At 25.7% G+C, this 24028-nt stretch overlaps 7 non-coding genes across 7 annotated transcripts; 4 read left to right on the top strand and 3 right to left on the bottom strand.

The window, feature by feature from the left end:
• Positions 1 to 2683: 2683 nt before the first annotated feature.
• On the top strand, positions 2684 to 2756 carry Trnaf-gaa (transfer RNA phenylalanine (anticodon GAA)). Its single transcript has one exon. It is a non-coding gene; the product is annotated as a tRNA-Phe (tRNA).
• A 793-nt stretch (positions 2757 to 3549) lies between these two features.
• Positions 3550 to 3622, bottom strand: Trnav-cac (transfer RNA valine (anticodon CAC)). Its single transcript has one exon. It is a non-coding gene; the product is annotated as a tRNA-Val (tRNA).
• A 16595-nt stretch (positions 3623 to 20217) lies between these two features.
• On the top strand, positions 20218 to 20307 carry Trnai-uau (transfer RNA isoleucine (anticodon UAU)). The gene is given in 2 exon segments: positions 20218 to 20255; positions 20272 to 20307. It is a non-coding gene; the product is annotated as a tRNA-Ile (tRNA).
• A 1520-nt stretch (positions 20308 to 21827) lies between these two features.
• On the top strand, positions 21828 to 21910 carry Trnal-cag (transfer RNA leucine (anticodon CAG)). Its single transcript has one exon. It is a non-coding gene; the product is annotated as a tRNA-Leu (tRNA).
• Positions 21911 to 23086: 1176 nt separating this feature from the next.
• On the top strand, positions 23087 to 23157 carry Trnag-gcc (transfer RNA glycine (anticodon GCC)). Its single transcript has one exon. It is a non-coding gene; the product is annotated as a tRNA-Gly (tRNA).
• Positions 23158 to 23422: 265 nt separating this feature from the next.
• Positions 23423 to 23495, bottom strand: Trnak-cuu (transfer RNA lysine (anticodon CUU)). The gene has a single exon. It is a non-coding gene; the product is annotated as a tRNA-Lys (tRNA).
• Positions 23496 to 23577: 82 nt separating this feature from the next.
• Positions 23578 to 23649, bottom strand: Trnap-ugg (transfer RNA proline (anticodon UGG)). Its single transcript has one exon. It is a non-coding gene; the product is annotated as a tRNA-Pro (tRNA).
• Positions 23650 to 24028: the final 379 nt, after the last annotated feature.

Below are 24028 nucleotides of genomic sequence, written 5' to 3'. Positions count from 1 at the left end.
TATAAATTTTGCTAGATTAATTTTAATTCAAATTAAGTATTAGTAAAAAATAGGTTTCAAAAATGAGCGTTTTTATACTTTGGTGTGCATAAGACTTAATTTAAAGAGCACAGAAAACAAACAAAAAAACGTGTCAAACCAAAATAAAATAATATACCTTATGTCTTATTTTTATCTTATTTCAAATGTTTTTGTTCACACTCAAGTATAATATATAGTGAAAACGTCTTTGAAAAAAACTTAGGTATCAACTACATTTTAAACAAAATAACTAATTTGTGAAGAATTGTAAATTAGTTAGTTACTGTGCATTACTTTTTACAAAGTGGAATACATTTGCACTGTGTATAAATATTTATTAAGTATGTATTACATAACTAACTTTTTCTAAGTACTTTTAAAACTTTGCTCTAGTTAACCAATTAATATTTTAAGAAGAAAGTTATAGTCTAAACAGATAAAAAACATTCTTAGAAAGCTAATTTGTCTTTTTCACGGTTTTAATGCTAAGCAGTTAAATTATTGATAGTTTCAAAATGTTATACAGGGACGTTAAACTAAATTAGTCCAATTACAACAAATCAATTTAGAGTATATTTTTGTTTATTGGGCCACATTTATATGCTCGCGGGCCGCATATTTTTCTTTCGCGGCCGCATTCTGCTCAAAGAATAAGCGTGCTAGAGCGCTGCAGATTTACACTTTGCGGGCCGCAGTTTGCCGACCCCTGTGTTATACCATTAGACTGTGTATACCACGGTAATGACTGTTTTGTTACTTGAAATAAACTTATGATTTATTTTTTTTAATTAGCCTTATTTCTAATGTAACTGTTACTTATTTTTTTATATATATAAACCTTAAAATTGTTACTCTGTTTATAAACAATTAAAGGCAGTTTTATTTAGAAATTATTAGAGTTTAATAAAATATTATGTATAAGTAACCTTATATTGAGTACAAGTATGCTGGTCAGCAATTTTAAACGACTTATTGTCGAACTGACAAAATTATTTATTTTACTTTAAAATTATACTTGTGCGAAAAAACAAGTGTTTCTTATTTTGTTTTAACAAAGAATTAGTATGCAGAATTTTAAACAGGTTTTTAAATTGGTATTTAAAGTGTATCAAAAATTTTAGTTGTAGTTTACTTAAAATGTTGAGTTATTGTTAGTTAAAGTTGTAAGTATCCTAACTCCAAGAAAAGCAAAATTACTTGTTATGATCCCCGGTAAAATTTGTTTTGTTATCAGGCTTCTGTTTAATATTTTCTTATTACTTTTGGTTGTGCATTGAGCTTGCAAGTTTTAGTTCAAATTTGTACGTTAACTACAATAAAAATGAATACATGAAAGCTTATTAAGTTTTTAGTTTTAAGAAATAACTTCCAATCATTATATCATGTTACGTGAACTGGTTGTATTGGGAATTGCAATTCATCAAGCAGGAGACGATTGAAAAATTATTTTTAAACGGAAACCTCCTTGTTTTTGGTTTTTTTGTTCATACTAAAAATTATGACTGACTGGTTAATAAATATTGGTTTGATTTAGTGTTAGCAGTTTGTGTTTTTCTTTTATATGATCTTAAATGAATTTTAAAAAGCTTCCTTTTTATGTCATTATAGTGTATGTTTTTTTTGTTATATAATTAAATTTTTTCAGCTTTAATAAAAGCTAATGCTTACAAAGTTAATGTTAATATATAAGAATATATTTTTTCAAAATAAATTTATGAATGTGAGTATTTTTTTTTTCAATGTGACATTCAAAAGTATTGTGTTGTTTAGCTGTACTTGAATAAAACTAAAACTTTCTTTTAATTTGCATCTCAATTGTTTATTTTTATCACTATGATTCATTAAAAAGCACCTAAATAATAACCTAAAATATTTTATTAGTTACCCACAATTCGTCAGTGTGAAATATTTTTTTTAAATATTCATTTTAATTGTTACATTTTATAACTGTTAAACTCTACTGAAGTAAAAATAAATAACTAAATTATAAAGGTTCATTTAAAAATATTTTTCTCAGAATAAGTATTCTGTTAGTACTTTCTACTTTGGTTTGCACGTCAAAAATTAATAAGGACGAAACCGGTTGTAGGTTGTCTCGGATAATGTTGTTGATGGTCTTGTGGTAAAGTTAATTATTTACTATTGATGGTGCGAAGCATCACAACTTTGTTGAGGATGACCATAAGAAAAACTGTTTAAAACAATTATTTATAAATTAAAGTATTATTCTAGAATTTTAGTGTATATGTATAAAAATAAGTAACAAATAAAAAAGGATAATCTAAACCAGAGTAAAGAAAATTATGTTTTAAAGTTGATCGATATTTTTCTATACTTTACTTGCAGAAAAGTCAATTTTTAAATAAAAAGTACTCCTATTTTTTTTTAATTTTCAATTATGTACTACAACTTACATTATTTATACCATACATGTTTAGCAAGTTTTTTTTCGTATAAATTATTAACATTAATTATAAATTGAGCTGATGTTATTAATAATGTGTTGTTGTAATAAAGGCAAAAACCATCTCTTTTACAAACCAAGTTTTAAATCAAACAAAGTTAAGCATTTTGAAAAAGCTATCACAATTTGGATTCTTATGCAAACAAATCAATTTTTGTAAAATTGTTTATATACGCTATAATGTGCCTTCGATCACTAGCCTCGATAGCTCAGTCGGGAGAGCGCCAGACTGAAGATCTGAAGGTCCCTGGATCAATCCCGGGTTGAGGCATCGTTTTTTGTATAATCGATTTAAGCATACTGCATAAAATGTTAATAAGTCTTACTGGTAAAAACTAAAATCATAGTCTTATATATATTAAATTACACATTAGGTTTTTTTAGTTTCATAACATTTATTCTAAAGAACTTCATAAGAAAATGAATGTTTTACTTTTTTCTGCCCTCATTTTAGAAACAACACTTTGTAACTTAAAATATAATAATGAAAATAATATTTCAAAAGTAAGTTTATGTCTATCTCTATTTCTATAACTAACTTTAGTAAAAGTTACCAGAATAAATTCCTTTAGTTCCCGAGATATAACATAAAAGTTCGATAGGACCTAATTAAATAAGCAAATTAAAAATGCAAAAAAAAAACTTTTTCTATATAAGTCTATTTTCTACTACAGTGTAAATGCAATCCGTTGAACTTTTAAATTCCACAACAAACAACTTTTTGATTTAAAATTTCTAGTAATTAAGTATTTTACGGAAAATAGATATTAATTTTTGAACGTTAGAGGTTATTAACGATGAAATTTTCCGTTTTAAAGTGTTTCTATCAGATTTTTAAACAAATTTACCCATATTTTAAAAGATTTTTTAAATTTTTTGTTTTTTAAAAAATAGCATATGTTTTAATCTTTCAAGTAAAGCTAATGTTTATTTTGTTAAATGTGTATTATTGTTGTAAGTACACTAAAATTTTAAACTAAAGTGTATATAATAATTAAGTTACTACAAATGACAACATAGTGTCTCAAAAAGTATTTATTTACACAGCAAATTTGGAGCAAAATTGTTTCAGCCCGGGCTCGAACCGGGGACCTTTCGCGTGTGAGGCGAACGTGATAACCACTACACTACTGAAACACTTGTAGACGTCCGCTAAATGTTTTTTATAAACGCAAAGTTTTATTGCTCCAAATGTTTAAGTTATTTTTATAAGAATGTTTATAAAGGTTTTAAATTTTTGTTTTTTGAGACTATATCTATTTAATAAAAGAAAATAAGTACTAAAAGTAATTTTTCTTACCAATTGACTTCCGAAGTTGTTCAAATTGCACTTTATTTTCGCATTTTGAAATTGCATCCAAAAAAAAAAACTATTAACTAGTTTTTTATGTATTTATAAAGCCAGATGACTTTATAAAGCTCAACATTATTTTATTTACAGTATTTCGGATATATATATATATATATAGACTTTAATGGATGCTGAAAATGAAACAATTATACTTTTTAGATATGATATCCAAACTATCAATTTGAAAATTAAAGTTTTGTTTAACTATCCGTTAAACTTTTCAAGCTTTAATAAAACTAATCAAAAATAACTTTTCCAGAAATATAGTTGAAATTTTTTTATAAGAACTGTTTGTTAAATTTCACAGTAAAGGTAGCGTTTTTTGTATTATTTTCTTTCTTTGAAGCAATACGAATATGATTCTCATAAAAATTCGAAATTACTAATGTGTCATGATAATAGCAGAAACAAATCAGATTTCACCGGTTTTTTTATTTACTTAGTTTTTTAATAAAGTTTTACTAGTATTACTAACAATTTTTTCTCAAATTTTTTGTGCCTAACGTGCTTCGTCGTTATTAACAGGCAAAACAACCTGAAATCCTGGAAAAACCTGAAAGTTGAGAAAAAAACTAGATTTTGAACAAAATTAACTAAAAAACCTGGAGTTTTAGACAATTTTTACATGTAAAGTAATGAAGTTTCGATTTGACAAAAAGATTTGTTATATATAATAATTTTTTGTTGTTATTAATTTTTATTTATAATAATAACACATTTTAAGTAGCTTTACAGTATCTGATTTATGTTTTTATACTTTTTACGACAGATTTTTTACCTAATATTCATCTTATACTGAAAGTAGATCTTAAACCTTCTGTTTTTGAAAACCTATACAAATTCAGAAAAATTGGGCGAAACTTCTTTAAAAACCTTTAAGTTTTTAGTAACTTGTAAATTTAAAGGAATTAGTCTGATATTGTTGTATGGGGAACGGGTCACTTTTGCACGGGGGGACACTTTTGCACGAAGGGTCACTTTTGCACGAGAGTAAAAAAATATATAAAATAAAATGGAAACAAATCGTAAAAAAAAACAAAAAAAAAAAGTTAAACTAATAAAAAAAAAATTACCGACCGAGGGTAAGGGTTAGTGGTAACAGTGATAGTGAAAATAAAATAAGGAAAAAATTACAAACTAAAATAAAAACAAAAAACTAGATAATGATAAATAAAATAAACTAATAAAAAAATAAAAAGTTTAAATAAAGGGGTAGCTGTCTAAGTTGCACAAAGATACTTTTTCGCACGGAGATACTTTTGCACAAGGGGATAAAAAAGCCCGAAGATAAAATTACACAATGATACTTTTGTACGAAGACATTTTGCACGAGCAGACACTTTTGCACGGGTTAGATTTTTATATTAATTTAAATTATTTTAATTATTATTTTTTTACTATCACTGTCGCCCCTTACCCTCGATCAGTAACTTTTTTTTTCTGTTTATAAAATTTTCTATATTTTTATACTCTTGTGCAAAAATGTAACTCGTGCAAAATTGACCCTTGGTGCAAAATCGTCTTCGTTCAATTTCGTTCCCTCGTGTAATTTTGTGCCCTCGTGCAAATTTGGCTTCGTACAATTTTTTGCACTCGTGCAATTTAGTAACCTTGTGCAATTTTGTCTTCGTGCAATTTAGACTCGTTTCCCAAAAAAAGTTACTGACCGACCGAGGGTAAGATTTAGGGGTAACAGTGATAGAAAAAGTATATACCTAATAAAAACTATCAACAACAAAACAGGAAAAATATAAATATAAAAGTAAATTACTAAAAACTAAAAGAGTAAAATAAAAAATTTACTGACCGAGGGTAAGGGTTAGGCATTAAAGTACAGTAACCTCTCACATCTTTACGCACTCGTGACGTTACGCACTCTCGTTTAGTTACGCATTTTAGAATTCTAAAAAAAAATTTTTAATATTGCACAAACTAGGTTTATTGAAATTTTTTTATTTAAAATATGGTTTTAAATAATAACTCATCTCTCTATATCTTTAGACTTTGTAAGCTTGTGTTCCTTGACTAATTGATAAACATTTATACTTCAGTTTAATTTAAATTAAAAAAGCTGTAGTAACATAAACAGTTTTTATTAAAAATTTTTCATATATTTTATACATTATTGTTCAAACGAAGAAATCCATTACAGCACCAAAAGCATATTTTTGTAAAAGGCTATAGAAACAAATTTTAATAGATACAACACACCATTTCTTAATTGTAAACAAGTGCTTAATTATAAATTGAACTTGCTAAGTAGAATAGAATATTAATGTATAGTATCAAATAAGTCACATAAAAACAAAGATAAAGATAAAAACTATTTTTTATTAAAGTAAGTAAAATTTTTCTACAAGTATTAATATTTTATATAAATTTAAATCTTTTTTTTTATGTATAGTTTATCTTTTGTTTTTATATTTATAAATAAAGAAAACAACTGTTAAAAGTGGAAAAGTCCCCAGTCTGCTTTAAACAAAAAGCAACATCAAAAAACAGCCATTATAGTAAATATATTTGGTACCTCTCGTATCTTTACGATCTCTCATATCCTTACGCATTTTTTCTGTGGACACAATGTGCGTAAATAAGCGAGAGGTTACTGTAACAGCAAAAACTAATTTATGAAAACATTTTTTATAAAACCTGGGCAAATTAGTCTTCGTGCTTAAGTGATGCTCGTGCAAAAATGTCCCCTGGTGCTAAAGAGTCACCGTGCAAAAGTGACACCCATCCTGTTGTGAGTTCATCGATTTTTATAAGTATTGTAAAATTAGATAATTTAATTGCAATTTTTTTCAAATAGCAATACTTAATTAAATAATTTTCTGAACAACAATCTAACTGATTCTGAATATGACACTATAATTTTTACAACATCGAAAAATGAAATTATCAATGTAAACAAAATTAAACCTATAATTTCAATACATTAAAAGTAAGTTTGTTTGGAGAAACCGATTCTGTTAAAATAAGTTTTTATTTCTACCTACAAATTTTTTAATTATAATAACTCGTGCTTATTGTAGTTAGTGAAATTTTTATATAATTTAAATACAAATGCCAATAAATAACTTATTATAGAACTAAATCATAATCATCATTAAGTTTTATTTATACATAATTTTTTGAACGACTTAAAAAAGACGCTCAAAATATTTGGTATTAGGACGAAGTGCAAAAAGAACTTTTAGGTTATCAAGTCGCACACCACTTCGATACCTTTTAACCAGGACGTTAGTTTATTAATAAATAAGTTTTATTAATATAATTTTCTTCGAAGGTGACTAAAAAAAGACTACTTTACATTATTATTTTTAAACTTTGTTTAAAGTTTTTTAATTATTATAATTTAACGACTTATGTTTCTAGTAAAAACAGCTTTAAAGATAAATAGTTCACAAATTTCGTATCAAAAAGAAAAATCGCTAAACCAAAAATTTTCTGCTGAGTCAGCAGATTTGCAAACAACTCGCCTTCTTTCTCTCCTATTGGTTCGTCAGAGTTGACTCAGCAGATGTAAGCAGATAGCATCTCAGTTGGAAATGTTATGGAAGAAAGCAGCTGCTACTTGGACTGCAGTGATGATTCAAATAAAGAGTCGCCGAAAATAAATTTAAATTAGTAAAACAAAACCTCAAACCTTAACTCAGTTTGTTTTTTAACACTTTTTTTTGTAACACAAATGTGTTTGTATTAAAAAAAATATTTTAAAGTACTTTTAGGTACTCTGTAAAATATTTAAGGCTGCTAAATTTTTAATAATCACTAGATGTTTTTAAATCGTTATAAGCTAGTGGTTATTAAAATTATATAAACTATGCGTAAGCGACTTATGAAAAACAGACTGCTTCAGCTCCACCAGCAGAAATATCCAGCAACGTACTTTTTAGCTTAAAAATGTGGTCAAAATAAAAAAGCTTGAACTTTTTTAAATCATTTTGAAATTAACGTATTTTTATAGGGAACGGGTCTAAATTGCACGAAGACAAAATTGCACGAGTGCACAAAATTGCACGAGGGCACAATTTTGCACGAAGACGATTTTGCACTAAGGGTTAATTTCGCATGAGAGTAGAAAAATACAGATAAAATAAAACTAAAAAATAAAATAAATAGTTACTGATCAAGGGTAAGGGTTAGGGGTAACAGTGATAGTAAAAAAAAACTAAAAAATAAAAATAAACCGAGTAAAAATGTCTCTGTGCAAAACTGTCTGCTCGTGCAAACGTGTCTTCGTGTAATAAAATCTTCGTGCAATTTTGTGCACTCGTGCAATTTTGTACACTCGTGCAAATTAGCAGCTCCCTAATTTTTGGTACATGCTGTATACAGTAGTGCTTGTTTAATACAATTTTCTTTTAAGAGATATTTTTGATTTTTGTTGTAAGTTTTGTTTTTTGACCGCCGCCAAAAGCTTATTCTTGTGATACAGGCCCGTCGACTGAAAATGTTGCTTGCCCCCATTTTAAATTAAAAATAATATTTGTTATGCTATTAATAGAACATACGCTTTTTAGTTTAATAATTAGGTGTGCAAAGTTAACTTGCATAACTTTGTAAAACAATTATTAAACTTGAACTGCAGTTTTAAAAAACTAACTTTTATTTTTATTTCAATTAGTATAATATTGTGGCACAGTAAAGTATATTTCAAGGTAGACAACTTTTATAGTCGACGGGCCAGACTTTTAACAAAAGTCTTTCGCGGACCGCAACTTGAAATTGCACTACAAAAACTAAAAAACAATTTTTTAGGGGAAATAATGTATTGAAACTATTATTTAAATTCTGTGAACCGAATATCGAACTGAGAACACGTATAAGAGTGTTCACCACAAAAAGATTCATTTTTACTTGTTTCGCATAAGAAGTTTCAAGCCAAAAAGCACGTCGCGGACCGTACGTTGCCAATATTATGTATATAAGTAGTCATTGGAAAGCGATTAATTATCTATTTTTTATTTAAGATTGGAGCAAATAGTTAACCATGATTTATTTCATTATCCAAGTTTATAATTTTAGAAAGAAAAAGAAAAAAGAACTTCAAATTAAGACAAGGAACTAAAAGAAGCTCACAACTCTTTTTTATGTATATTTGATTCAATTTTTATACTAATTTTGTTTCACTTTTGGTTATTAATCAACTAATCTCAAACTTTAATTATTTAGTTTATTAGATTTGTTAAAGTTTTGGTAAATTTTTATTATGTTTTTTATAATCTTTAATGTTTTTAATGCTTAAATTTGCTATTTTACTTTTTATCATAAATTATTTAATAGTCTCTTAAATTTGGTTTGGTTTATCGAATTTTGGATATTGATTGTTTTTTAATTAAGGTTAAAGTCTTAATTATCTTGTTTATAAATTTTTCTGTATTTATTTCAAATTTTTGTTTTTTTTTAGTTTATAGGTTATTAAAACACATTCAAATTATTTGATTGCAAATTAGTGTTGTAACTTATAGTGATTTATATGTATGATACAAAACTTATTCAAACTTTAGAAATAGATGTGTCAAACTTTCTTTACTAAACTTAATTAGAGTTAGCCAAAATTATACCTGATTTTCTAAAATGTACAACGAAGTTTAAACAATAAAATTATGTATAGAGCTTCCTTCTTTTAATAAATGAAATTTAAATACTTATAAATTTAAACTATTTTTGGCCATTTATTTGAACAGCATTTTAACTCTTTAAAAAATACAACTTTGTACTATAATGTTAAAAAATTATACTTTAATACTAACTCTACAAAAAAACAGTAATCTATAAAGAAAACTTAACAGTAATGTATAATCTAACAGTTGGTGAGTTATTTTTGTGTGTAATTAATATAAATGTATTTGAAAATTATTTGTAAACAAACATCAGGATTTTACATAATTTTTCAGTTCTTTAAGTATTTGTTTGAAAAGATATTTATTGTTTTGATATTTATGTAGTTTATACTTGAATTTCTCAATCAAAAGTTCTTTATTTCTTACACATATTTATAAATCAAACAATTTTCTAATTAATTATAAGGTCCAATGAACTTACAGTGCTCACTTTTATTAGGCTTCTTTAAAGATATACAGTTGAAATATGTTTTAAAACAGTTAGGTGTGGAAAAACAAATTGTTATTTAACGATTAGACTACTCTAATAAATTAGAATAGTTAAAATATTGCTATGATTCTAGTTGTTTTACAAACAAGTAAAGTTTTAAGTTCTGCGAAGAAAATAAAATATTTTTTTGAAAGCTTTTGTTCATATACAATGTTTCGCTTGTAGATTGAGTTAATTATCTAAAGCTTATAACATCAATGTTTTCAAAATTTATAAAACTAATAGAAATATTGTACTAGTGAAATTTCCTAACCCATAACTAAAACGTTTACGTGAAAGTTTAACCTACTACTAACAATTCTTCAAAATTTTGAAAACTGAAAAAGTTAAACTAAGTGTTAAAGCATAATTACTCAATAAAAAAAAGTCAGTTTTATATGAATTACAATGAATAACTTTCTTAACTATTATTTTCTTCGTTTACTGAATATTAAGTTGGTAAGAGCAAAATCTTTAGTGCTAGCCGAAGAAGTATTACAAGTAGAAACTTTAAAGAAAGTTAGAAATACTTAATTTTCTTTATATCGTTGAAATTTCTTACTAACACGAATAAAATCTTTAAATTTTTGAAAACCATCTTTATAAAAAGAGCATTAAAGCAGAACTAGTTCGTTATAATTTGGTTCGCCGAAGTCTGATCTTGTTCTTAGCTTTCTCGCTGGTTTACTTATATCCCACCTTCAGAAAGCTCTGATTCTTTTCTGCTTTGGTTCGCTAACATAGCATGCCAAAAATAATTAGTAAGTATAACTAACTTTATATAAAAACTGGTAAATCATTAATTTTACTTAGCTGGGTTTGAAAAAAATTAAAAAAGAGACATTTTTAGGATTTGCTAAACCTTTACTACAGTAAGTTAGATATATTTTTTTCAACTTAACAAAATGAAACAAGTTGTATAAAATAGTTTACAGTTTTTATTTGTATTTGGTTTGTTTTCAGTTTTGACTGTATTAAATTATGACTTAACGTTGTTTTTTATTCTACTTGATGAATAAACGTTTTTAAACAACTCATAAAAGTCTTTTGTAGTATTTTTTAGTCTTTAAAACTGTTTATTAAAAAGTTGTACATTTTTTAAATTATGTATAAACTAATCCCCAAAACTGTTTACTTTTAAAACTTTAAAAAAAATCAAGCATGAAATGCCTTAAAACAATTAATTGAAAATTACTAAAATTTTAGTTCGACAAGCTCGTATTTAAATAAAACTTATATTTAGCAAAGACGTTTTTTCGGAATAAGTTATCAATCTAGTACAGTTTATGTTTAACATGATTTTAAATACTTAAAATTTTACGAAAGTTATTTTTATTTAAAATGATGGAATGAAAACAGTTTGCCACTTTTGATTTTGAAAACTGGACAGTTTTTGAAAATTTGACAAAATAAAATATAAAACGGTTAGGAACTATTAAAAAACCACTGTCTCAGTCTTTTACACAAAACTAACATGAAAAGATCTTTTGTTTATTAAATAAGCATTAATAATTCTTATTCAAATAGAATAGTAATAGAATAGAATAAAATAATTCAAATATATATGCTATAATAACAGATAATGTTTGATTAATAAACAAATGATCCTTTCAATGTTCGTGTTTTGTAAAAAACTGAGACATTTGTTTTTTAATGATTCCTATCCATCTTTTATTTTTTATTATGCAAATATTTTTAAATTTAAAAAAAGAATAGCACATTAAGAATTTTAAAGAATTCTATGAGATGGGAATAAATAAAAAAATTGTAATTTATTCAATTATGATGTACTTATGTGTGGGAAATATTCAATTAAAACTAGACTTTTATTCAAATACTATGCTAACATAAGCTACTACAGAGTTTTGTATTCCTCGGTTTTTCAGCTGCAAAAAAAGCAAAGTATTCAATTACCAGCCTAAATTAAATTGTCTGATTTATTTAAAAAAATTTAGATAAATACTGAGACTAATACTAACTTTTACATTTTTAGTAGACTTTTTTTTTTTGAGTTCTGTCTTAAAAATTATCAAATAGATTAAAAACAACTTGTAAAGTAAGGTTTGTTCAAAAAATACCTGAAAACTGTATTTAACTTAAAACCTTGTTATTTTAACGAAACATATTTTCGTTGTATTAATATTTTTGTTGTTATTATCACAAAATTACTTACTATTTGTATCGTTATGTAATAATACACAATTGAAAAATGTTTCTAATCTATATAACTACCATATTATAAAAGAAACTATTTTATTATTTAAATCCAGTAAGACCACTTTTAGCTTAAAAAATTTATATAAATGTACTTATTTGTAACTTAATTTATGCGCATTCGTAAGTATTTTGTCTATTAGAATATCTAGTAAGTATAAAATGTAATATAAAAGAAAGCAATTTGTTGGCTCTAGTTTCAGAAATTATTAAATAATCAAAGCTTTAAAAAAATACATTAAACTGTTTTTAGTTATTTTAAAACCAATTTAGATGTTTTTTTTTAAATCCGCAGAAAATAGCTCACTTATTTTTTTATAATGAGTCAAAAATTTCCATCTTTTTTTTTTAATGATGGATATGCTTGATTCCATAATTCTTAAAACAAAATACGTTTAGCTATTTTTGCTTGTTTTTATTTTTAAAGTATAGCCATTATAAACGAGTTCTGTTATAAGTCTAGATGTTTTATAATTTTTTTAGACTATAGTTCTTAAGACCCGACCTGAAGCTTGACGTTGCTAGTTAGTTAAGCTATAGAACCAACAACCGCTAGTTTTACGTCATACTTAAATTCTGGAAGCTATGTTGTAGTTTAGAAAAGTATAAGAAAACAATTTGAAGCACTGCCATTCGAATTTGGTTATGCAGATTTTAAAATATGCATATGTTTAGTATTAACTTATAAATGACACATATTTCCAAAATCATCAAATCTCTTTAATGATAGAAATCAAACTAAAGATGATAAAACAAAATACTCATGGAGGACAAGTTTTTCACCAAATCTAACAAGTCAGTATAACTTTTTGTTGCTTTTGTTATAAAATTAATTATCTCTTATCCTTGTCACAAGGGATAATTATAAAATTTAACTTTCTGAACTGTTTTTAGAGCCTTGAGAAAGTTAAATGTTTTTTTGGGCTTAAAATCTAGAGGTCTTAATGATAATTTTGCCTTTAAAAACTCTGAATTGAAAAACTCAGTGGTTGACACATATACAAAAAATCTAAATTGTTAAAAACACTTCAATAGATTTTCTGCTGTTTTGAAATCAAAATAACTGTACCTATTTAATTAGTTAAATTTAGACAAAATAAAGTCTATTTTTACAATTTTAGTTTTAAGTTAAACTTTTATAAGATTTTTTTAATTTTTATTCAATGTTGTGTTAAAGTCAGCTCAAAGTATTAGCTACAAGAAATGGTGTGCAGCTTTATGACCAAAAGGTCTTTCTCCCCACCAATCTATAGACCTTAATTGTGAGTGCTCTCGTTTTTCTTTCTTACTATAAATAAATATGATATGGAAACTTTCAATTAGCCAAAGTTTCAATGAAAAAATCTATTTGTTTATAATTTTTGGTACTTACAAATACTACAACTTAAATTAATTAACAATCTAGCTGTTACAAAAGTTTATGCTTGTTTAGTAACATAAATAATAAGTTTTATCTCAGCTATTGTTTTTTGTACTTGAACATTTACCATTTACCACAGTAAATGTATTCAGGGTAAGAATGTTACATCATTTGTAAGTTTACCTTTCTTTGTAATACTTAACATTTATTTATAGCTATAAATAATTCAACATATTTCTCTCTGTTAAAAAAAAACTTTGGTGGTATCATTTTGAGAAGTACAAAAATTGCTCTAAATAGTGGTGGCCAATTTTTCTACTTGTTGGGCAAGATTGATCAGAATAAGTTTTTGGCTTTAAATAGTCTTTGCAAGTTGCGTAATTATGAAAAAATAATGTAAGTGTTATCAAAGAAGTTTTTAAAAGCAAAACAGCTATGAAATTTATTTATTAACTTTACTGTGAACTAATAACACAATTAAGACCATTAATAAAAAAAAAACATTCTCTCCTAAACTACAAGTCAGTTTTTATAGAATAATTTTTTTTTTAGTTTCTGAGGTAAAGATGTTTTTGTAAAAAGTTACCAATACAAACGTATATATCTCAAATTTCAGAGTCAATTTATTATAAGAAAAGAGCTAAAGACCTCAAATTTCCAGGAAAAAGTTCTTTTATGATTAAAAATACTTAGTAAATTGGGTTTTTTGTAAATATCAAAAAATATTAATTTTAGATTAAAAAAATAGTAGATTTTTTAGTATTTTTTTCACTCAAAGTTGAAAAATTTCAATCTTTTTAGATATTAATAGTATGAATTCTGTGAAAACTTGAGAAAGATTACTTAAAAAATAAAAAAAGAAGATAAATTTTTAGTGAAGTAGTCTTTTTTTGCATTTTCTATTTGCCCTTCCATAAAAACCTACTGAAGTCCCTTAATTTGATTGCTTATATCTCAAAAGTTACTCACTTCCAGTTTGTGTAAGCGGTTGAAATTTTTCTGACAGCTCAGATAAAAATCTACAAAATAAGGTCAGCTTGTAAAAAACAAGGTTGACCCATCTATGACCTTAAAATTATTGCAAGTCAGTGCTTTTGTTGCTGGGCCAGATCTATATGTTGCTGGCTTTAAAGCACCACCTGCTGAATTTTGAACCTGCCAAGCAAAACAGCTGTACAACTATCTGTTTTATTTAATTCTATAAAGTAACATTCAGTTTATTGTCTGATAGAATGTATCAAAAGTGTATATTTAATTTAATAATTTTTCGTTAGCTTAAGTTAAAGTAAAGTATAACCTTACAAAGCAGCTGCACAAGAGTACAACTTTATATTTTACTTCATTGTAAGATTTAGATTGTTGTTTGATAGATTATATAAAAAGTTGTGTCAAAAATGTATAACAAATAATCTTGCATTAGCTCAAGTTAAATAAAAATAAAAAATAATTTGATAACAACAGTACTTGGCTAATATCAAGATTATTTTAAGTTTTTTACAGCAACTTGAGTTTTAAGTAAAACATCTTACTTTATGATAACATCAATTATTTTGTTCAATAGCTGTTAAGGCCATGGTGGTAAGAGCTTGATATATAAGTTAATCTTATTTTAAAGATCTTTATTTCAGCTAGGACTTACTCTCTACATCTTTCAAAATTCAAATAAGCTTTTGAGATATAAAGGTACAAAGTAGGAATATACATAATTACAGTATACAAGTCAATACATAATTATAGCAAAATTAAACTAGTAAAGCAAAAATAAAGACTGCTTTTTAAAAAGTTTATCATCTGTGGTTTTCAAGCAATTGTACTCAATTAAACTTTTCTAGTCTAATTTCACTTAAAAACTAACTATTAGTCTGAAGATATTTTTAGTATTGAGTAGATTAATCTTAAAAAAAAAGCAATAAATTTATTATTTTTACACTTAGTCACTAAGCACACTTTTATTGAATATTTAAAATACAGTTTTTTTAATGATGCAATACTTCATAACATTTAGGGTTAGTTTTTCAACAAATAAATGAATAGGTAGATTTTTAGTTAGTTTTAAAAAATCTGAGAAAATTAACAACTGAAATTTCATTTTCAAACCTTAGCATATGAAACTTTTAGCTAAGCTTATTTTACCTAAAAATACAATTAAATACTTTGTTCTGATTTTTTTAAAGCTTACAAATGAGTGCCAATTTAAAAAAAAAAAGTTTTTTTTTGCCTTCATTCAAAGTACTACCTCGAATTTATATTTTATTCATAGTGATATTTATTATTAAGACCTTAATATGGTAAGGTGTTTCTTTTAAAAATTTCTATAGTGTCAAGTTTTTTACCAAGCTACGCGTTGCATTTTATTAATTTAAAAAAACCAAGGTAAATTTTGAGATACAATCGATCATAGCTTTTCACTTAAGTTCTTTTTGAAAGGAGGAAGCTAAAAATTTGAAAAAAGACTATTTAATTGAAATCATATTATATACATGTTTAAGCAACTGCTTTAATTTTTTTTAGTCTAATTTTTATGACATACAAACAGTAGTGATTTTGGATTTTTGTTTATCCTTATTTAAAATATTAAATACAAATCTCTATAATTACAAAAACATTAACTATAACATAATAAACGTTACATTTAAAATTTTAATAAAAAAAATTATCCAAAAACTTAAGGTCTTAGCACAAAACACTTTAAGAGTATAGACTTTTTTTTTGAAGTTAAGGTCGGGCCATAGAGGTGGTCCAACATTTTTTTACTAAATTGGTTCTTGTATCAAAGCTAAAAGTATTAACTATAAGTCAGTTTTTATACAACACAAGAATTTTAAGATGTATATCTATATATAGATGTATTTGTAACAAAAAATTTCTATAGAACATATGGACGGTAATTTATTTATTGTCAAATTTCTTGGAAATAAAAAAATCACTATAAGTATATTTTTTCCTTCATTTTCGAGCTAGAGACCTCAAATTTTAAGGAAACATTCCTTTTATAGTTTAAAAGACTTTGAATTATCTGATTTGAAAAAAATAAAGAATGATAGTTTTTGATAAAATATATAAAAATATATGTGATGTTTTATATATACTTTTTTTTTACAAAAATAGATAAGTTTCTGCATTGAATCAATTTAGATATTAGTAATGGAACTTCTGTGAAAGTTTGAAGAAAATTGGTTTAAAAATGCAGGAGAAGATAGATTACTTGTGAAATATTCTTTTATGCGATTTTTGTTTTTGCCACCCACTAGAAACCTATTGAGCACATTGACTTTGATCACTCATATTTCAAAAGTTACTATGATTTTTTCAAGCGGTTAAAGGTAAAAAATCTGATAGCTCAAATAAAGTTCTGAAAAGTAAGATCAACTAGTAAAAAATAAGATTGACCCCTCTATGCCCTTAATGTTAAAATTAGTCTTTTTTTTAATTCTCTCATTAGTTTCTATATAAATAATTTTACAAAACAGACTATTTCTCAAAAATTTGTAAAACTTAAACAATATTATTAGAGTGCATTTAAGTATTTCGTTAATCTTTTGGACAAGGTCAGTTTTTTTTTATTACCAAAGTTGACCACAGATAAAATAGCTAGTTAGCACCTTAGTTATTAAAAAAATTTATTTAAAAATATTACACTTGTTATTTTAAGTTTTTAATAATTAATTCAATATTAATTCTAAAATTAAAAATTTTGGTCTCCAAGTAACAGGGGTAAGGCCAAAAATCAGGTTACATTTTAAACAATAAATTCATTGATTTTATGCTTTTAAAGAGCATTTTATGTTTTTATAATTCAATTTTTCAAACATACCTGGCTCACAGACAACTTTTTAGGTGAATAAGTCACGTTGACTAATAAGTTGCCCACCTCTACCCTATGACCCTTCATTATTATCAAGAAAAGTTTGCTTACAGTTGTCATTATTACATTAAATCAGGATTTCCAAAAGTGGGCGGTACCACCCCCTGGGGGCAATTCTAGTAAGTTGGGGGGCAATAAGGCAATAATTGGTAAAGGGGCAAAAATGGGGGGGGGGCAGTTTTAAAACTTTGGGCGATCTCAAAGTTTTAAAACTTATACTAGATATTTTTGAGTTGCAGATGAAGAGCAAAAAAAAAGGTCTTAAGGGTTTTAAATGGTAGTCTTGTTGGAGGGGGCAATAGCCTTTTTGTTTCTTCAAAGGGGGCAGTTTGAAAAAAAATTGGGAAATTCTGCCTTAAGTTGAATAAGATTGATTTTTTGCTCCCAACCAGAGTTATCATACATGAAAGCTTCTTGTAGTTTAAGAGTTTTAAAACAATGCTTTTTTTACACTTACATCATTATGCTACATTCATTTGCCAATCAAATTATTTAAAAATACACGCTGTTTTTATAAACTTATATAGTGTAAACATTTTTATTTTATTTTAGATAAGTTTAGAAGCATGAAAGTTGAAATTTTTCACAGCTAAAAAACTAGGCTAGTTTGATTTTGCAAAAAGTTCTTTTGTAATTTACTTGAAGCACTACTAAAATGGACAAACATTAAACTTGTATTAACATTTAAAACATATTACATTAATTAATGCAAAAAAGGCCATATCGGGATTAGAGAAGTATTTTTTACAGTTTGATATTGTTTTGCATTTTCTATTAAGTTTACGAGAAGCTTTTTATGAATTTGATTTCAAATAAACTGATTTGATCTAAGAGTAACCAGTAAATGTTCAACACCAAAAAGATCTTTTAAAGCCATAGGGATTAAAAGCAAAGATGTAATGTAGTTGTACAAATTTAGTTTTTGTTTTGATCAATCTAGTAGATTTCGTTATATTTTACTATCAAGTGTGGCATGTCTGAGTTATCATAAGCACATTGTATTAAATATTTTAAATTAAATTCTAACGCTGATAAAGTTAGTTAATTTAGTAATTAAATGTAAATTTAGTTCTCAAATTTACCCAGTTTCTGACTAGTTTCTCTCACATATTTAAATTTTATCATAGTTATCAGTTTATTCCAGTTTATAAAATTAATAATAAATTAGGAGATTAAATTTTTGAAAATTAAAAAAAAATTGCAAAAAGCAAAAAAAAAGTTCTATCTCCTTTTACAGTTGTTAAAGCTTGAGTTAAAGTCGTAATGTTAATTTTTAACATTATGAATTTTCCTAGCTAACTCTAAAAAAAATACGGGTTTATTTTAAAATATATTTTAAAGTACTTTCATTAACAAAAATAAGAAAGATTATAATGCTCTATTTAATACTACTTCAGAAAAATATTTAACCTTGAGTTAACTAGCCTAAAGAATCTTGGTAGTACTTAAATTTTGGTTTTATCTTGAGTATTTTATAGATTTAAGTTTTAAACTATAGATTATTTGTATAAAAAACTAAAAAAGTTAATTTTATTTTCTTTAAAAAAGCTTAAGTGGTGTGTAAACCAGCTACTTGAGTTTTCTGTTTAAACAACAATTTTATCTTTATATCATATCTTAATATTTATAACTACAATATATATATATACATTAACATATACTGTAGTTTTTTACATTGATTCAGCATTATTTATTTTAAGGTTCATTTCGCTATTACCAACTTTATTAGGCAATGAGCCAAGTATTTTGTGGATGTTAATAATTAAATAATCTAGAGTTGCCAAAAAATCTGGAATCCTAGAAAAACTTCGAATTTTTAGCAAAAATCACTAAAAGACCTGGCATTTTAGACTATTTTTACAATTAAAGTAATAGAGCTTCGATTAGACATATAAAATCTATCCTATATATAGAAGTTTTTATTTATTATACTTTCTTATCAAGAAACACATTTTTAGATAGTTTTAATAAATCTTTTCTATGTTGTTATACTATTTAAGACTATTTTTACCTTAAATTTATTTTTATGCTTAAGATGGACAAAAAGATTGTTCTTTAAAAACCTTCAAGAAATTCAGAAAACCTGGAAGAAATTTTCAAATTTTTTTTGGCAACCCTGATAGTATCTTTAAAATCTTTTTGTTAGCAGTATAAAAATAACTGATACTTCAAAAAAATGGTAAAAGGAAAAAAAAGAATAATAAGAATGTGAGTTACAACAAATTTAATTAAACTGAGATAATTTAATTATATTTGTTGTAATTCACATTCTTATTAATTTTTTTTTCATTTTATCAATTTTTTATCTAGGAAATGGCCAAGGCAAATGATAGTGTAATATACATCATTTTGCTTTGGGGCCAAATCGTTATTATAAAATAACCATTTAAGAGTTTAAATAACATGCAAACTAAGGGAGATCAAAAAAGTAAAATTAAAAAAATATTTATTTTTGGTTCGAAGGCAATTATAATGAAAAAAAAACCTTTATTTTTGGAGGGACCCCATGAAATTATTCAAATCCCAAACCAATTTTTTTTTCTTTAATTAAAGACAAAGGTGCGTTCTTTTAAATAAAAAAAATTTTTAGATAGCTTTTAAGATAAGGAAAATAATTGACATTAAAGTTTTATGTTTTTTGAAAAAATAATAAATTTGCCTATAAAATTAACTTTATGCTCGTTTGTTTTTCGATATGCAGTAGATTTAAAATGTTTAATTTAAGTTTTACATCAGTAAAAAGTAATTAAAACTATAGGTAGAATAATTTGAGCTTAAGAATTAACTATACTACTGAGCTTAAAAAATTTGACATTTATATTCTCTACTTTGCCCTCCTCAGCGTAGCTCCCGTGGCGCAATCGGTTAGCGCGCCGTACTTATATGATAGTATCGGAGAAATGCGGAGGTTGTGAGTTCGAGCCTCACCGGGAGCACCTTTTTTCATTTATTTAAAAACTTTTTAAGCAATAATTATTAAACAACAATTTTCCACTAAAGTAGGTATTCATTGATTTTTTTGTGCTTGAAAAATAAAGTTTTTTTTGTTTTAAATTATCTATTAAAGTTGTTTATTTTGTGCTTTAGTAATATAGTTCTGAGCTGTGTATACAGTTTAAAGTTCGAGCTTGATTGAGTTACTCTTGTTTCAATAAATTTTTTCACATGTACCGAAAAGAACACAAGCTAAAGTCAATTTAAACTAAGTATTTAAACACTGTGTGTTTGTAACACAATAGTGTTAACTTTTGTATTGTGTAAGCCACAAATTATTTTCAAAAATATTTACATATATCTACTTTAGCACCTTGTGCTAGTAGTTAAATTAGTATGACAAAAAAATACTTATTCTTAAAAATTGATGATTTTAGCTGCGATTTTAAACATTTGTTACACCATAATGCTAAAATAGATTTTGTACCAATCTTTTTAAATATGTAAAGTTTGCTTATTTTTTAGCAATGATTGAAAATAAATAATATTTTTTTGTTTCAAGTGTTTGACAGTTAATGCGTTTAATTTAAAAAATAAAAATGTACAAGAAAAATATTATCTGATTGTGGAATAAATTGTATTAAGATGAATTAAAAAATTGGATATTTGAGGTTGTGTTTTATGAAAATAGTTGTTTCTTTATATAAAAAACTTAATGGAAAAGCCGTTTGTCTAAAGTTTAAAAAAGATTAAATTGTTCTACTTTAATTTGAAGTTAAACAACTGGCTAAATTAAAATGTATTAAGTATTTTTTTGTTTTTTATTAACTTTTATAAGTTAAATGTTGATTATTATAATAGAATTATAAACAACAATAAGAAAGATCATTTATGCATTCATATATGGTTATATATAGAACTAAGTTATTTAACTTAATAAATTAAATTTTTCACACTGAGCCCACCTTAAGGGCTTTATTATTAAAAATATTTATTATTATTATCAACTTTCATTATTGATTTTTTTTTGTGCTTTATTTTAAACTTGTTTTAAAGCTGATGAGTATTAGTCACGAAACTCGAATCCTTTGAGTTTTGCATCTTTAAATAAACCTTTATATATATATATATATATATATATATATATACAGTTTATTGAAAAGTACAATTTTAAAAATACTGGTACATATGTTTCATAAAGCTTTAATTTTTCATAAATCTTTATCGTACTTTTTCAATAAATTATTTGAAAACACTCCAAGTTGGCTCTGTAGAAGGTGTTCAAGTTTAAACAATAACCTTATTTTAAATATATATATATCTTAATATTATATATATATATATATTTATTTATTTATCTACTTCTAATGCTGAAGTAGAGAGGCTCTCTACAACGAATAAACAAACTGAAGATCTGTTCTGTTTAGCAGAAAAGTGAAACAATTGTATATAAAAATAAAACGAAATTTTTGTTTTATTGATATATATATATATATATATATATACACGTCAATTGTCAGCTGGCAGGATGGCCGAGTGGTCTAAGGCGCTGCGTTCAGGTCGCAGTCTACATTGTAGGCGCGGGTTCGAATCCCGCTCCTGTCACACCTTTTGAAAAGTTTGCTTGCTTTTAATATTGTTTGTCATGTTTATTAAGGTAAATTATTAAATATGATAAAAATTTCATTATTACATGATGTAGTTTAAAATTTTAGTTGATTTATAAATATTATTATTTAAATAGGTGCTATAAATTTCTTTATTTATCTGCATTTATCCATTAAAGCAGCTTGATTTATAAACAAGCTTAATTTGTAAAATTTTTATTAGTATTTATATTAAACAGATAATTTTACGATGCCTTAGCTTACAATTACTTTTCACACTTACACTACTTACAATTTAAATAACACGTCTTTTTTTTTGTGAAATTCAGTAAAGTTTTTTTATAAATAGAAAAGTAATATAAAGTAAATTAAAAATTAATTTAATGTTTGCTAGTAGAACAAAGTAAAGTTTTTTTTTTTAAATTGTCATTTTGTACTTCTTTTGAGTCAACAGTTATAAATAGTATTGCTTTAATAACATTTTAAAAATATTTTTTGTGCTAGAACAAAGCACTAGAATTGATTCAGGTTTTCAAATCGAACAATTGTTGTATGTTTAGTTTTTCATGATTTATGTTTCTTTTCAGAATTATTTTGTGTGTAAACTTTGAAACTTATTAGATGAAAACTTCGATTTTCAAAAATAAAATGCTTCTCCTAAAAGTTATTAAGTGTAAGTTTAATTTTATAAAGTTTTTTTTCTTTGAACTAAGACTACTTAAAAATTTAAATTTGTTTAAAAAAAATTAAGTAAAATATAATACAGAATAAATTAATAACTAAACACAAAGTCCCTTTTTACTTTGATTAAAAGTTTTTTCAATAGTTAAAATTAGAGTTATCATATTCACAGAAAATTTTGTAGTACGCATAGCTAACTTATAATTTTTACCAAAACACTATCAATTTTAAATTAAAAGTACAGTTTAAAGCTTTATAACTTTTAAAATATAAACAGTCTATTAAATCAATTGTTTTTTTTTCAGTTTGAACTCAATAAGTTTATATATTTATAAAAGGATTAAGGTTTGAAAAATGTAGTACATATTTAAACTTTATATAAAACAAGTTCATTTTACTACATATCACTACTTTTAGCAGCATTTCGTTAGCAGACACCATCACTAAGTAGCGTTTTGAGTTTATAAATGTAATAATGCCCTTACTTCCACAAGCATTGTTGGTTCAGTGGTAGAATTCTCGCCTGCCACGCGGGAGGCCCGGGTTCGATTCCCGGACAATGCACTTTTGTTTAAAATATTTTGACATAAAATAAAAATAAAAAAGCAATAAGATTTTTTAGCTAATATGATTCTAAAAATTAATTCGAATAACTGTATTCTTAACAAAGCTTTCTATGACTGCAACAAATAGGTCTTTATCTAGTTTTTATTTTCTTCGTTCAGTTTTTAAAAACAAAAGTTAAATAAAACATTTTCGGCCTTAATACAAATACACTATACAAATAAAAAATAAATTCTAGGGTTGTAACCAAATGGTAAAAAGAGTGCGCCCAACGTGGGGCTCGAACCCACGACCGTTGGATTAAGAGTCCAACGCTCTACCGACTGAGCTAGCCGGGCACACTATCAATTACCTTTATGGAGTTTATAAAGCCTTTGTGACGATACTATGATGTAATAATCCTTTAACTGACGTCAAAAAGGGCTCGTCCGGGATTTGAACCCGGACCCTCTCGCACCCAAAGCGAGAATCATACCCCTAGACCAACGAGCCACTTGTCAGGACAGGTCTTGTTTGGTATCTATATCTAACAGGTATTATGACGTTGTATTGAGAACATTGCCTAGGGCAGTGCTTCTGAAATTGGGTTACGCGGAACCCTAGGGTTCCGCGACGCCTCTCAGGGGTTCCGCAAAGCCTTTCAAAATTTAAAAAAGAACATTTATTTAATTAAACAGTTTATGTAAAATTAAAATTAGGGGTACCGCGGAAAAGTTGAACTTTTGAAAAGGGTTCCGCCACTAGAAAAAGGTTCAGAAGCACTGGCCTAGGGTATTTGTTAAAATCATTGTTTTATTTATAGATGAAGCCAGTTTTTTGTTTGTTTAAATGTAACTAATAGTGGTAGTCGTTACAGCTTATAGTGTCTACT

The sequence above is a fragment of the Thalia democratica genome, unplaced genomic scaffold, assembly GCF_965202585.1.
Source record: "Thalia democratica unplaced genomic scaffold, ktThaDemo2.hap1.1 HAP1_SCAFFOLD_139, whole genome shotgun sequence".
In the NCBI taxonomy this organism is placed as follows: domain Eukaryota; kingdom Metazoa; phylum Chordata; class Thaliacea; order Salpida; family Salpidae; genus Thalia; species Thalia democratica.
Note: the sequence above shows the minus strand (reverse complement) of the source record. Positions and strands in the feature narration are given on the sequence as shown.